The 16,908-nt window shown below is 40.9% G+C and overlaps 1 protein-coding gene across 1 annotated transcript in view; it reads left to right on the plus strand.

The window, feature by feature from the left end:
• zbtb7b (zinc finger and BTB domain containing 7B) overlaps window positions 1-16,908 on the plus strand; it is a 40,265-nt gene that overhangs the window by 10,227 nt on the left and 13,130 nt on the right. The gene's annotated exons all lie outside the window — the stretch shown is intronic.

The following is a 16,908-nucleotide window of genomic DNA, read 5'->3' on the forward strand; positions in this document are numbered from 1 at the left end:
AGCAGCAGAAGAAAAACATAATTGTATAAAATGTAAAATGTAGTGAGAAATACAGACGTTAAGGGAATCAAACAATAACATAACATTTTTTTAATTGCCGAAAGGACTGATGATAAAAGTAGTTTTTAAGAATAGTTTTAAAAGACAATGAGATCCTCAGGCTGCACACGGGCTCACAAGGGGTTAATACTGTAACTGTAAAATGTAATTAGGAGCCAGGCCACGAAGTGCTTTAAATTGAAAGGTAAAATCTTAAAACCTATCCTCAAACGGACCGGAAACCAGTGTAGGAAAGTTAAAATAGCAGTAAATGATGTTCTCTTCTTCTGGGTTTTAGTTACAAGCCTAGCCGCAGTGTTCTGTATAATTGAGTGTTTTAGGCTTAAGACATGTTAAAACATCATTCTAATAGTCAAGGCCTGAAGAAATAAAAGCATGTATGATGATTTTAGGTCTAGAGTTTTTTAGGTCTTCAAAACTCTAAATCAGTGGTTTTCAACCTTTTTCATGCCAAGGACCCCTAAATTGATATACATATACTGAAAATGTTTTGTGCCAGGGACCCCCAGAAGCAAAGATTTGAGTTAAAAATGTTCGCTTTAAAAAACATATATTCAAAGATGCACACATTTTCAAGATGTTTCAAAAATAGCAGATATACAAGCTCATAGCTCGGCACCGAGTGCCCCGCTATGAGCTTGTATATCTGCTATTTTTGAATAGCCAATGCTAAGTGGTTAAAATGATTGTGACGCTAGGTTAACTAATTTCGCTGGGGACCCCCTGACACCCCCCCAAAGACCACTAGTGGTCCCCGGACCACTGGTTGAAAACCACTGCTCTAAATTGATCTGATCCCGGATAATATTCCTCAGATGATGAAAACATGCCTGAACATGTTGGTTAATGTGACTCTTAAAGGTTGAGGCTGGGATCAAATGAGACACCAAGGTTTTTGGCAACAGCCTCACATTGTTGTCGTTCTGACGGTTACTGCAAAAGTTCAGTAAATATAAATAAATGTAAATATTCTATCAACATATATTGGTCAGTACGAGCAGTTTCTGTCCTGTGTGTCGACAACAGACGGACAGACAGACAGACAGACAGTCTGTGGTTGATTACGTGTCACTGACAACATCAGACACCAAACGGGGTCACTGATTGGTCCACATTTCTGTCCGTCAGCAGTTATGTGGTGTCAAATTACAGCAAAAGTTTAACAGGCTCCTCCCATTTTCATTATGTTACTGGGACACCCAGGAAGAAGATAATATTGTATGTGAAAAACATAACAGGAATTTTACCTAATAAATCCTCTCAGGGAGGGCGCTCATGTGTGTCTGTCTGTCTGTCTGTCTGTCTCCACAGACTAAATCTGTTCAAATATCCTTATTTTATTATTTTCACATCCGGCCTTTTTTTTTTATGTGCTATCTTTCTTTCTTTCTCTCTGTCTGTCTCTCTCTCTCTCTCTCTCTCTCTCTCTCTCTCTCTCTGTGTCTCTGTCTCTCTCTCTCTCTCTCTCTCTCTCTCTCTCGTCCTCTATTTATCTGTCCATCTGTTCTGTTGGTCGTCCGTCCTCTCAAAGGAACAGGAAACTGATCAGGATCTGTCAGCTTTGCAACATTTTGTGTGTGTGTGTGTGTGTGTGTGTGTGCGTTTGACTATTTTGCAATGTCTTCCTGTGAACTGGGAGGTTGTATGTGTCTGAGTTGAGCAACTTCACCTAGAAAGAAGACATGACTTAATACCTTAATGCAACACACACACACACACACACATACACATACACATACACATACACATACACATACACATACACATACACATACACATACACATACACATACACATACACATTAGAGTCCTGCAGGCCCGCCAGAGCCCGCCCACGGCCCGGCCCGGCCCACCAAAACGGGCCGGGCTTGGGCTGATTCTGTATTTGACACACGGGCCCAGGGCCGGGCTCGGGCTGAATGCCACGGGCCAGGCCCGGGCTCGGACTGATTCTGTATTTGACAAACGGGCCCAGGGCCGGGCTCGGGCTCACAGAACATTTTGCGCAGATAATTGATAATTGAAGCCCGGCCCGGCCCGGCCCGGCCCGCCAAAACGGGCCGGGCTTGGGCTGATTCTGTATTTGACACACGGGCCCAGGGCCGGGCTCGGGCTGAATACCACGGGCCAGGGCCGGGCTCGGACTGTAAAATTGCGGCACCTATCGGGCCAGGGGCCGGGCCGGGCTGAATACCATGGGCCAGGGCCGGGCTTGGGCCCACATTCTCGGCCCGTGCAGGGCTCTAATACACATACACATACACATACACATACACATACACACACACACACACACACACACACAATGTTAGCTAACGATGACAAAGGGCCTTGATACCAGGAGAGGAAACTATTGTGCACATTTGGCAACTGCCGCTAGATGGCGCTGCAGTAGCGTTGCCGCCATTTTGTACGGAACTGTCCAATTTACTGCCTACAAAAACCTGAAGGAAGAACCACGCAATTTTATTTAATATAATAATTACCAGAGCACGAGTCCAATATTCAATATTTATTAACTGTAGACCATGATAATATGGTACGAGTACAAACAATGGAATTTCAAAGTAATTGAAAAGAGGCACAACATTTGTAGATGGGACGTTTTTCATAGCACTGTATTTCAGTAGATACGTCATTGGTTCTCCTGGCTGGTCTAAGGTTCAATAATCATTTCAATTTAGTTTTTATTCAAGCGCCAAATCACAATTAGTTGTCTGAAAACGATTTACACACAGACCCAGCGTTTCCCCTCTGAGCAAGCATTTGGCAACAATGGCAAAAGAACTCCCTTTTAACAGAAAGAAAACCATGAACCAAACCAGGCTCTAGTGTGGGTGGTTGCCTCGACTGTCGGGGGGAGAGAGAGAGAGGGAGAGAGATAGAGATACAGAGAGAGAGAGAGGGGGCAGGGACAAGATGCCGATGGACAGTTATAATAATAACATAATTATTGCTAAAATATAAAAAAAATAAATGGGGAATAAGTCCCCATATGAGGAGTTGGCATGCATTTGACTTTCTACTCTGAGATAGGAGGAATGACTTCTTATACTATTGTATTGAAACTTTTGAAACATTTCTGTGACGTGTCCAGGAACTGTTGGTCTCTTCATACTGGAAGTGTTTGTTTCGTCACATGTAGTTCAAAACCTTTTCTTTCCTGTAGCAAGGAATCATACGTATTCTATGACTCTTTGATATACTTGACAGTTTACAATAGCGTTTATCAGACCCTGTTATCCTCAGAGTATGGGAGACGGTCAACCCAACAACAGGATAAAGTGAATTAGAATGCCAAGAAAGCAAGTATGTGATACAAAAGAAACTAGGAGAGCCGGTCGACCTGATATATAATGTCAACAACTCTACTAATACTGTAACAGCTGTTCTGGTGGTCAGTTCAGTATTATAGAAATGACATTTGACAGCCAGGAAATGTAATTATTTGTTTTTAAGGCCGGTCAGCAGCTAACACAAATGATATCACGATGTTGGCATTCAAATAAATGCAGCGATGTTGGAATAATGGTAATATTCTAAATGTAATCATATATATGCAGGGTATTTCTTCCCCACTCGTCCTGATTGATTGATTGAATGAATACTTTTTCCAGGGGTCTTCAACAGGGGGTCCGGGACCCCTAGGGGGTCCTCAGAGCTACTATAGGGGGTCCGTGAAATCTTTGTGTGAGAGGATTTTATTTTTTACATCAACCACCACTTGAACCCTAGCATCCCTATTCTGAGGGGAACATTAGCCAAAAATAGCAGATCTACAAGCTCACAACGGCTCGCAGCGCGAGGCGTTGTGAGCTTGTAGATCTGCTATTTTCGGCAAAGAGGTATAGGAGTAGAGGGGAAAAAGGTTTAAAAAAAAAAAGTTTAATCTGAAACACAATGTTATACAATATAGAGGGGGTCCCTGCTTCATCTCTATCAGCTAGGGCTGAAAACGTTGAAGACCCCTTCTTTATTCGATTTTTATTTTATTTTTTTAAAGCACGAAGATGCAGTAAAGCATTTAGGGCTAAAAGGATAACACAAAAAAAGTCCTGCGGACTTGTTTTCTTTGTGGTTTCTATTTATTCACATGACATACATGAAAGACTTTTTTCAAAGGCTGGTTAATGGTAATGTTGACCCACATTCTGAACCAACAGATGAGCTCACTTGTAGTTAGCATATAGGCTAAACACAGTTAGCTTAGCATGTGAAGCACTCCAGTGTAACGTTAGGTCAGGGAGAGAGAGAGGGAGGGTGTTGTTTTGAGTGTTATGTTCATGGTAATAACTACTGGACGGTACTAGCTAGCTAAACGGACAGCCGCGGTTCCACGAGGTCTGAGCCACATCTGAGTCCCTTTAACCCATTTTGGGCGGGAACCCCTATTTGTAACTATACCTTTCAGGACGGGAACCACTTTTGGGGTTGTTGTTGCCATGTACAGTATATAGCGACATACATTTGTTGTAAATTTTGAATAAATATTTTACGTTTTTTTGAAAACTCGGCCTCAGGTCTAAATGGGTTAACCCATTCAATCCGGGAACGCATCCGTGTCATTTTAGATTTGAGCTATAACCATTATTTTGTACTTTGGCTATTCAAAAATAGCAGATCTACAAGCTCATAGCGCGGTACTACATCTGCTATTTTTGAAAAATCTTGAAAATTTGTGCAAATCTATGAATTGTATATATTTTTAAAGGGAACATTTTGGACTCAAATCTCTGCTTCTGGGGGGGTCCCTGGAACAAAATATTTTCAGTTGGAGGTCCGTGGCCAAATACGTACATAATTGTGGGTGGTCCTTGACATGAAATAGTCTGTGAACCACTGATATAGCAAACGTAAGTGTTAGGATTTAGAAGACATTTTGTAGAATCGGAACCTCGGGCCTTAATGGGTTAAACTGTCCCACCCACATGACGAAACTCAAACATGCCTTCTGCACTTTATATGAGTTAGATGAGTTAGAAGTTCTTAAACTTTTACATTTCCAGGACCCCCTTAACTCTGACAGTATACAAATTTGGTGCCATTTGTATACTGTCAGCGTTACAGACTTGTAAGGGTCGATTTATACCCCCCCCTCAATGAACCCTGAGAGTCCCCGGACCCCACTTTGAGAACCACTGAGCATCATATCACCCATACACGCATGTACACACACACACACACACACACACACACACACACACACACACACACACACACACACACACACACACACACACACACACACACACACACACACACACACACACACACACACCACTACTACAGATCCTTGTAGTGGGAGTTTGAAAGTGCTGACCAGATTAGAGCGAAAAGGGAGAGTTGTACTCACTGTATGAGAAACCACGCTGTCAGCACGACACTGTGTGTGTGTGTGTGTGTGTGTGTGTGTGTGTGTGTGTGTGTGTGTGTGTGTGTGTGTGTGTGTGTGTGTGTGTGTGTGTGTGTGTGTGTGTGTGTGTGTGTGTGTGTGTGTGTGTGTGTGTGTGTGTGTGTGTGTGTGTGTGTGTGAGAGATGTTAATGATAGAGCTGCTACTGCATCTCTGTTCCAGACATCTGCAAAGACACACACACCTGCAAGGACTTCCTGTGGCTGTGTGTGTGTGTGTTCTGTCTTTAAAAAGAAAAAAGGCATTTCTCTTTCAAACTATTTTTTCTGTCTTTTCATGGTGTCACCCCCCCACCCCCCAAACGCGCGTACACACACACACACACACACACACACACACACACATACACATACACATACACATACGCGCACACAGCACACAGCACACAGCACACACACGCACACACACGCACACACCCCTCTGGTTTCATGTCTCCTCTGACACAGATTGTTGGTAGGGGTTTGGACTAGATTTTCCTGTCTTAGCCCCCCTTCCCCCCTCCCCCCTCTCTCCCCCTTCCTCTTCCTCTCTCTCTGTCTCTCTCTCTCTCTCTCTCTCTCTCTCTCTCTCTCTCTCTCTCTCTCTCTCTTTCTCTTATCTCTGTCTTATCTCTCTCTTCATCTGTAACACCCACCCCTCACTTATACATTCAATGTCTCACTCCTCTTTCTTTGTGTGTTTTCTAAGAACGGGTGTTTTTTTTAGAAAACACACCTCCGTCATCCTTCTTACTGCTGACTTTCCTAAAATCTCAGACCCCCGGTTTCCAACCGCAGATTTATTCCTCCTCTCCTCTCCTCTCCTCTCCTCTCCTCTCCTCTCCTCTCCTCTCCTCTCCTCTCCTCTCCCTCTCCTGAGATTAATTGCTAGATCAGAGGGATGTTAATAATGTTATGTTATCTATTATGTTGGTGTGCATTTGTTTGTTAGTTTGTGTGTGTGTGTGTGTGTGTGTGTGTTTGTGACTTGATGAATTACGCTAACTTTACCATTATGAATTAAACTAACTTTATCAATAAGAATGAAGCGACTTCATCGATATGAATTAATCTAAATTACCCTAATTGTATCAATTTGCAATTGAACAAACTATTTGAAAATATATTTTTTTGACTCCTAGAAATTTATTTTATATTGTCACAATATACCATAGATGTTGACCACGCATACATACTCCCAAAATGATTATGTTTGGTTATTTTTTTGTATATTTTTAAATATATATATTTTGTATAATTGTTTAGCCCATTTAAACATAGTGGCACATTTCAGCAACAACAAAACGTTTTTTTAATGAATAAAATGTAATTTTATTCATAAACTTTTGTCCAATCTGTATGCTAGAGTATGTTAATACAATATAACTTATACAATTGGGGTGGTTGTATTTTGTCTCCCTGCTCTTCTATTGAGACATTTAAATTGTGTCAAAGGTCATGTCTCGCCTAGACACAGGATCTGTCTCGAATGGTCAAGATTCAACTTATCCCCTGAGCAAGCAGGCCGGATCTATTAGCTCAATGGTTAAAATGTCCGCACTTGAGCAGGAAACCTGGTTCAAATCCGGGGTAGAAGAGGAAAGTGACATAGTGCAGCTTTAAGACACAGAGCTTTATGAGAGTGCAAAAGAAACACAATTAACACTTCATAAAAGGACGTTTAAATACAATACAAAAAAGTACAATCAGAAAAGAGAATGAAATTACAGTGCAGAAAAAATGAATGGAAAAATCTCAATAAAAGGCACCGGCAAACATAAAGGTCTTTAACTTGTATTACAAACAAACTGAGTTGTAGCAGACAGGTTTCTGGTAGTTAGTTCCAGATACAGTATGTGGTGCATAAAAAACCATATGCGGCTTGTCCACGTTCAGTTTGTAGTCTGCGTTCAGAAATGTTTGTGTTTGAGATGTCTGGATGGTTCATGATGTTCTTTAGCAGAAATCAAATCAGAAATGTATTTTTGGCCCTGAAAACATTCAGTGCTTTATAAACCAACAGTAGTATTTAATTCATTATTTGACAGACAGGGAGCCAGTGTAAAGATGATCCATTTTCTTTGTATTAGTAAGTGGCAGCATTCAGAATCAACTGCAGTCGACTGATCGTTTTTTCTTTTTTGCGAGACCTATAAAGACACCATTACAGAAGTCATGTCAAGATGAATGCTTGGTTTTTCCAAATCTTGATGAGACTTTACTCTTTCACTGGCAGAGACTAAATAAGGCCCAGAATGCCAGCGATTTTCTTACCTTTTCAAGTAGTCACAGAATATTTATCTCCAGTATGATCGATCCCCTGATGGTTGCTAATCACGGAGGGTTTCACTATGCTTCCGCAAAAAAAAAAATAATGTCATCGCATTCGCGACCTCCCGTTCGCTTGTTATGCAGAATATGCGCTGTTAAAAATAGCATGTTTCTGCAAAAATACATAGTAAAACACAGGAGCCGAGATACAGGCCTTTTCCCAAATACTTTAAACAGCAACTCAATGGAACAGTAAATCTTTGGATCACGTTATCTCCTGGTTCTGTATGAAAAAAAAAGGAAAAAAAATAATAATTAAAAAAAAAAAAAAAAATCTCTTTAAAAAAATTATAATAATAATCGTCTGTCTCGTCCATTGCAGGCTGCGCCTTAGCAGTGGGCAGGCAAAGAGTTAAGTACTTTAACCATTTAAATCCTACATATGTTGTTGAGCTGGTTCCCCCGGGGGTCTATCTTTGGTTCACTCCTTTTTTCCCCTCTGCTTAAATCTTTTTTGCCTACAATAGCACATCTACAACGTGTTGTGTTGCTATTTTCGCCAAATGTTCACCTAGAATAGGGACGCTATAGGGTTCAAGTGCATGGTTCAGGTGATAGTGGGCTGACTTTGTAATTGTCTTAATGTGGTCTGGCTAGCTGGTCCTGAGTCAGTTTGGAGACCAGCAGGCCTACACTCTGCCATCCTGATGAATAATGTAAGGTGTTCTTGGAACGCAAGACCACAATGCACACACACACACACACACACACACACACACACACACACACACACACACACACACACACACACACACACACACACACACACACACACACACACACAATTCGTGCCCCAGTTAAGTACAGGAGAACAACGCTGTTGAACTCTAGTGAGAAACATGCATCTGTTTTGTGGACTGATCTCAGAACATAAAGTTGATAGAGATTCTCTCTCTCTCTCTCTCGCTCTGATGTTGTCTGTAAGTCCTCTCTTGAACAAATTCAAATGGTGAATTCAAATTGTCTCGACTGTTCTGCTATAATATCTACTGGATGCAAATTTTTTCACTGGAAGACAGGGAATGTACACACACACCCCCACACACGCACGCACACACTCAAACACACTTTGTGTAGGAGTGCAGTTCGCATTGGTACGGTTGTGTCTTTAACATAAATACATTAATTTGGTATTCTGACTATATTGGGCTGAATGTAGCTTCTTGTTAGCATGTGTGTGTGTGTGTGTGTGTGTGTGTGTGTGTGTGTGTGTGTGTGTGTGTGTGTGTGTGTGTGTGTGTGTGTGTGTGTGTGTGTGTGTGTGTGTGTGTGTGTGTGTGTGTGTGTGTGTGTGTGTGTGTGTGTGTGTGTGTGTGTGTGTGTGTGTGTGTGTGTGTGTGTGTGTGCGTGCGTGTGTGTACAGGCTGTCTGTTTGTGTATGTGTACCGTCAGCTCCTTCCTCCCCTCCTACAGTCTTCCTCAGAGTGTAGATTTCCTCTTTCCTCCAAGACAGTAAAACACAGAGACACACACACACACACACACACACACACACACACACTGAGGAAGAAGAGGTGATGAGAGGAAGACGAGAGAGCAGCAGAGAAATGGTGTGTGTGAGTTTGACCTTTCACCTCTGTCCCGATGAGGGGTGTTTGTTTAGCCTGATCGGTTTGATGGTTGTTCAGTCTTAACGGTTTAGTACTCAAATGTTATATTTGTTACATTCATTTAAAGTAACAAACGGACGGCTTCACTATTCACTGAATTGTATTGACTGTTACAAAATGCAGTGCAGCTGTGTCAAACGCTTTTCACATTAACTGTACAAATTGAGTTACTGCACACCAGCCCATGGAAACTTTGAAATGGTCCCCTCAGAAAGCTCGCTGCCAATTTCCTCCGCCCTTTTCCCTCATCAAAGGCCCGTTCCAGGGTACATTACTTACGTGACTGGGCATTATCCGTCTACTTTGACGACGGCGGGCGGCTTCTTCAACCACAGGTGTTTTCCCCGCGCGCATTCGTTTTCTGTCTCCCATCTCCAGCAGTCATGACTGTTCCTTGTTGTTTGAGTAGTACAGTACCTCACGACGTCGTCTGAGGAACGCAAAGTTGTGCTGCTGCATCTCGACTGGCTTGTTTCTGTTCATAGGCTTTGAGGAGACTAGGTTTTTCATTGAGAGAAAACGACTTTTTCCCGTCATGATTTCAGTTTGCACGCGGCGCCGTCCCCAGATAGCTGGCTGGAAGCAGAGGGGCTACTGCAAGGAAAAGAGTCATGGGAGTAAAGTTTAAAATAATTATACATAGAATTACTGTACTTTAATGAACTAGAGGTTAAATCATTCCTTTTTTTCCTCTTTATATTTTGTCATATTGTTGCTGTCGGGCAGAAACGTATTTTTTTTTATCAACTTATTTTTTATAAATCGGTGCTATTGAACACCCTTTACGACATCTTTGTGTGGGTTTTATAAATATTGAACCAATGAAAAGCATTCAAAAGCGCTTCTGACTAAACCTCCTAACTCCATTGGATCCTCAAACTGTCGTTCAAACCAGCTAACTCCAACTTGTAGGTTTGTCCATCATTGATTAGAATGACATTAATGGTCAAAAACCTCCTAAGTCACTTGAGCTGTATCTGGGTAAAGTGATGATAATATAAGGACACGTTCAAGTATCTGTCAATGTATAAAGTCACCGTACCGACTCTGATGAGGCAGTATTGTGTTGTTCTAAAAACATGTTGTTTTTTTCATTTCCTGAAAAGTTGATATTTTGGACATAGCTGGTTTCTACCTGACAGCAGAGATATGTTAAAAGACCCCAAATGAACAGCGTAAGCGGAACGCTTTATTACTATAAGCAAATTATTTAAACTGCATTTGCATAGGAATGATTCTGTCCCAAGCTTTTTGAACACTGTAAGCGGTTTCCACTGTAGTCGCTTGTTTATTGTGATAGTTGTTACGTTTTATGTTTTTTGATGGTTGCTAAACCACTTTAACCCTGGTGTCTTTATAGGCAAACTGTTACTTACTGCAAAACTACAATTTCTCAAAAAGTTTCCAAAGATCGTCTATTTTCACTATTCGTCATACGACAATAATGGTTTGCTGCAGGGGGTTTGTTTCACAGACAGACAGACAGACAGACAGACAGAGATGCACAGAGAAAAATACAAATTCTTTGGTCAGTCTGAACACTGAGTGAGTGAGTGAGTGGCATTGTGTATGTGTAACCTTACAAACATCATCCTGTCACTGCTTTAACGGGGAGTCAGTGGACCAGGAGGTACAATAGAGCCGCTGCTTTTGAATTGGAAGGTTCCTGGTTTGATCCCCCCTGTGTTACTGTCGAAGTGTCCTTGAGCAAGACATTTAACCACTAACTGCCCCCGATGAGCAGGTTGGTGTCTTGCATGGTTTCATCAGCGGCCGGTTTTGTGAACGTGTGGGTGAATGTACTTTGAATGCACTTTGTGAAGCACTTTGGATAAAGGCTCTACATGCATCATCATTTACCATTTACTGCTTTGAGGTGCAGCTGCATGTCAAAATATATTTTCAAATATACAGGATTGATCATTATTCACCTTAAGTTGTATTATCTAGTGTGGTAATTAATTGTTTTGTTTTAGTTTTCACTTTTTTTTACTAGATTATTACGATTATTTAGTAGATTATTTCATATTTGGGCACTGAGAAACCGCAGCGCATGACACACATTCTCTCTCTCTCTCTCTCACACACACACACACACACACACACACACACACACACACACACACACACACACACACACACACACACACACACACACACACACAGGGACCCTTTGGAAAACATCTGACATCAGATTTCATAAAAGTTTTCCCCTCGTCTCCCTGTCAGCTGGATAATGTCACTTTTTCCCAGCAGGGCTGAGCTCAGGACTGAGTTGGATACATCTTTAACTAACGTCTCTCTAACTGTGAGACTAACTAACGTCTCTAACTCAAAGACTTCATTTAGAGAATGAGTTAAACTTTGAATTTGATTACAGTTTGGCATTAGGACAAGTGGGAGACTGAAATTACACGTGAAAACATAAAAAAACTATTCTGTAATTACCTCTAGAGAAACTATTCATTTTAACTCTGTGTGAGACCCTTGTTGTGCCCATTTACATTATGCTCATTTACGTTAAAATAAAGAGAAACAATGATGATAATAATGGTAACAATTTAGAAAATAGCAACTTTAAAATTCTTAATAGTTCCAGCTATTAGGGAGAGCTTATTGCTCACTATGGGAGAATTTAGTTCACAAAGTTGCCAAGTTTACTTTAGTGATCACACTAGTTAGTAAAATGATTAACTTTGCATACTAAATTCTCCCCATACAAAGCAATAAGCCTATTGGAACGCATGCCCCTTATACAATACCTGTTGTCAGAGTCCTTAGTAGTACTTGGAGGCCAGTCTGGAGGGATCTCCATATATAGGGATTTGTGGATTTATAGATGTTTTTTGGAGAAACACTGATCCAACAAACTTCACAGCGGGCACTGCACTCCCTCGGGTCCTATATCTACTTATCTGCAAAGTGCTTTATAGATTGAAGCTGCAATTAATGAATTAAATGTTACTTTGTACAAGGGCAATATCCCCGGGTAGAAATTTGGTGGTGTCTCACCCAGGTTTGAATCACAGGTAGGACATTATACGTTACGGACTGCAGCTTTAAATGAAGTACTTTTGAACGCAGCGTTATCGTGTACTCAATACTTTCCACAAGTCAGCACAGAGGAATAATGTTTTTGGGGTAATTCTGTAGAACGTGTTGGTGTGAGGCAGGATTTAGTTTCTATTTGACACAGTGTGGTTAGAATTAGTGGATGTGAATTCTGAAGTGTTCGATGAAAACGAATCCTTCAACCCTCCTGTGATAATTAACCCCTGATGGCTGCGTTTTCATTTCCCGTTGACGCCGCTGTCGCCGCTGTCATTAGTTTATGCCGTCAATAAGCAAATAAAGTAAATAACCTCGTGAACCCTAGTATAGCGTCATAATAAGCGGACATTTGGTGAACGTTCAGCGAAAATAGCAGATTTACAAGCTCAAGCATTGGTGGCGAGGTTCTAGATCTGCTATTTTCGCTCTTGATGTACACGTACAACAAAGTATACGGTTTAAGTTGTTAACTAGTGACGGTATTTTTTTAATTGTGAGAAAACGATGGATTCAAGGGTGGCATTGTGTGTGTGTGCGTGTGTGTGTGTGTGCACACGCACGCGCGTATGAGTGTGTGTCGAAAGCGACGAAATAGGAAGCCATATCGTCGAGGAGGGGGTGAGCTAGTCATCCGTCGACGAGAGTGGGAGGTGAATTCTCACTGTTCTTTAAAGAAAAGGAGAAGAAAAGACAGATGTTCCAGTTCTGTTGAACATTAAAACAAAAACAAAAAAACTTTCGATTTGATTTACAGATAATCTGTCATTGGTGTTTGTAACATTTGTGTTTAAACTCTGTGATAAGAACAGATAACGGATCAGATATTAACATTACAAAGGAGTATTTTGTACTGTATAGCTATAATTATCTACAAGTTGTACAGTATGTTGTGTGTAACTTGTATGTTGTGTGTACTGTATGTGTAATTTTTACATTGTGTGTATGTGTAATGTTTATGTAGGGTTTGAACTACAGTGTGTAGTGGCGTGTCACTGAACTCTGTTTTTAATAATTTGTCCTCAGAATGACAGACAGACAGATGGAGAGGATACTAGCAGTTAGTGGACATGAGCAGTGTGCAATAGTTTGTGTGAGTGAGTGTGTGTGTGTGTATACATGCACATAAAGTGCATGTGTGTGTGGTTCAGGGTGTGTCATTATATAGTGACTCAGTGCGTGCATGCGCGCGCGCGCGTGTGTGTGTGTGTGTGTGTGTGAGAGATTGTGTGTGTGTGACTGTGTGTGTGTGCGCAGGCATGTGTTAACTGGAATTTGTCCTGCTTCTTTCCGTACACGTCTTTCTAAGCAACCGTCCTAAAATAACACTACACAAACCTGCTGTGCCCATTCACTCTGTGTGCATCTCTCTCTCTCTCTCTCTCTCTCTCTCTCTCTCTCTCTCTCTCTCTCTCTCTTTCCTCTAACCTTCTACTGTTTGGCCTGTGTTGGCACTTTCCTCTAAAGAAGGAACAGTATGTATTTTTCCTTCATGGAGATTCTCAGCATTTGATGATGATGATGATGATGAGGTAAACAGTCATTCATTTGAATCACAATTACATTCATCGCTGTCGGTGTGCACATCGACACCACAATCAGTGGTGTAAAGTAGCTACCTAAGTACATTTACTCAAGTACTGTACTTAAGTACAATTTTGAGGTTTTTTTTTTTACTTTACTTGAGTATATCCACATTTCAGTACTTTTACTTCTACTCCACTACATCTCAGAGGTAAACAATTATTTGAAAACTTTAGTTACTAGTTACTTTTCAGATATAAATTATTACATTATAAAACATACATTAACCACTTTAGCCCTATTTTATACATAGGCTATTTGAAAATAGCCTATCTACAAGCTCACAACGAGTTGCATCACGAGGCGTTGTGAGCTTGTAGATCTGCTATTCTAGTACTGTCTAGATCTGCTAGACAGTACTGCAGTATTGTATCGGACTGTCTGTACTGCAGTCAGATTGTCTGTCACACTACAGTAATTAGCACGCAGTGGTGGAAAAAATACTTTTTTTGTTTTTTACTTAAGTAAAAGTATCAATACTGCAATGTAGAAAACTCTGTTACAAATAAAAGCCTGGAATTCGAAAAGTACAAAATTATTGGTATCAAAATGTACTCAAAGTACCAAAAGTAGAAAGTACTCATTATGCAGAATGTCCCATTTCGCAAAGTTTTCAAATGTATAAAATGCATTAAAATATTTTGAAAATAGCAGATCTACACGCTCACAATGCGACGCATTGTGAGTCAATTTTCAAATGGCCGAAATGTATAGGGCTGAAGTGGTTTGTAATAATAATACTAACTACTAGTAACTAAAGTTTTCAAATAACTGTAGTGGAGTAAAAGTACAATATTTGCCTGTCAAAGTACAGAAAATTGGAAATACTCCAGCAAAGTGTAAAACACCTCAAAATTGTACTGAAGTACAGTACTTGAGTACATGTACTTAGTTACTTTACACCACTGGAAATTAGCCTCCAATGTTGAGAGCCTCTATTCTTGGATTGGGACTTTAATGACAGTGGCAATGCTGGTCTTATTTAGCTTGATTACATGATGTTAGTTTGATAACGTATATCAGGGTATATCAGGACCCGTTAGCTGAGAGAGAGATGAAGCAGAGACCCCCCCGATACATTTTGGATTCCTGTTATGTGTGTTTTCAGACATTTAACGACTTAAACCCTCAATACTTTGTAAACTTGACCTTTGGCTCTGTACTTGGTCTGCTCCTCCCTGTACACCGAACCTCTTCGAATATTTATTTCGATATGCGCCGCATATTTCGCATGTTATGCCATGCGATGCGATGCACATATTATGCGATGTGATGCGGTGCGCCCTTTAAAAAAAAAAGTGCCCCCCCGCATAATTATGCGCTTAATCGCATATTATGCGCATAATCGCGTTTTTCTGGAGGGTCTTGCTAATGTTCCCCCCAGAAAAGTCCCTATCAGACAAAGATTTGGCGGCTGCCCTGCAGTATATCTGAGGACCCCCTGGGGGTCCCGGACCCCCTGTTGAAGACCCCTGGCGTATATGATTCCATCAAGTGATTCATGGCCTGATACCTGTGTTTGTTTTATAAATGCAGGAGAAACTTGAGTTGAGTTAGAAACTTGTAGGTTTGAAAATGTGCACAAAATGGGGACGCCGGTGGTTAACCTGTGATCCTGTTAGATCCACACTGACTACAGGCTTTCTTTGAACCGTCCCTTGTGATATCATTTCGTATACAAACAAACTAAACTTTCATATCTCCTCTCCTACCTGGTGTAATCTGACTGTTGTGGCAGATGCACGCCTCCTTCTGTACGAACAAATTGTACAGACGAATCCCCCATCCATTCTCTCTCTCTCTCTCTGTCTCTCTCTCTCTCTCTGTGTGTCTCTCTGTGTCTCTCTGTCTCTCTCTGTCTCTCTCACTTCCTCTCTGATGCTCACCCAACACGTCACACATGCCATTCACCAGTTAGACAAATCAGGTAAAAAAAACAAAGGGCAATGCTGTCGTGATGAAAACATCATTGTGTTACAACATGAATTCATTTGAACAGAGACAGTCAATGAAGCTGAACCTGTCCACAGATTTGTTTTGTCTGGATACAGTTTACATGTGTGGCACTGTTTGTGTGTTTTTTGATGCGCTTACTGTATGTAATATATTTAATTTTTTTATGTTACTGTGTGCAATGTCTTTTTAATGCACACACTGTGTGTGTAATATGACTTTTTTAAACCCTTGTGTCCCAATCTTGGGCATGTTATAGTTGGCAAAAAAATCTCAAATTTCCCCAAATTGTCAAATTATAATGATTATTTATTTGACTTAATTTTCTTAAATAGCAAAAATAGCCGATCTACAAGCTCACAACGCAAGACATTGTGAGCTTCTATTGGCTACTTCCATTATATATTCACTATATATTCTATTTATAGAAGTATATAGGGCTTAAGTGGTTTTTAAAGCTCATAATGTGTGTGATCTGGCTTTTTAATGCTCATAGTGCATCTACCTGTATGCGTGTTCCTGGGTGCTGTATGACTCATAGCTGCAATATGATTTTGTTTTTTTACCCCCTATAGAACAGAATATGACATTTTTGTGAAGTGAGTGGAGGGGACGTATGGCTGAGCCGAGTTCACCAGAATGTTCAAAAGAAGTTTGAGCTTTTTCTAATCTCACGTTTTGATCAGAACTGCAAGATCACAAAGTCTTTTGAGATCACTCGTGTTTTCACCACGTGAACCCCAGCATCCCTATTCTGGGGGGGGCTCACAACTCGTCGCGGCGTGTGTGAGCTTGTAGATCGGCTATTTTTGGTGAAGAGCTTTGGTGTAGAGTGGAGAAAAAAAGCGTAGCAAGTACAGTTGCAACTCAGGTTTGTTTTGACTAAGTATGGAGGGCTTTTAAGTGGTTAAATGGAACCCCTGATCCCCTGA

This window comes from Gymnoscopelus braueri, assembly GCF_963280865.1.
Source record: "Gymnoscopelus braueri genome assembly, chromosome: 4".
Lineage (NCBI taxonomy): Eukaryota > Metazoa > Chordata > Actinopteri > Myctophiformes > Myctophidae > Gymnoscopelus > Gymnoscopelus braueri.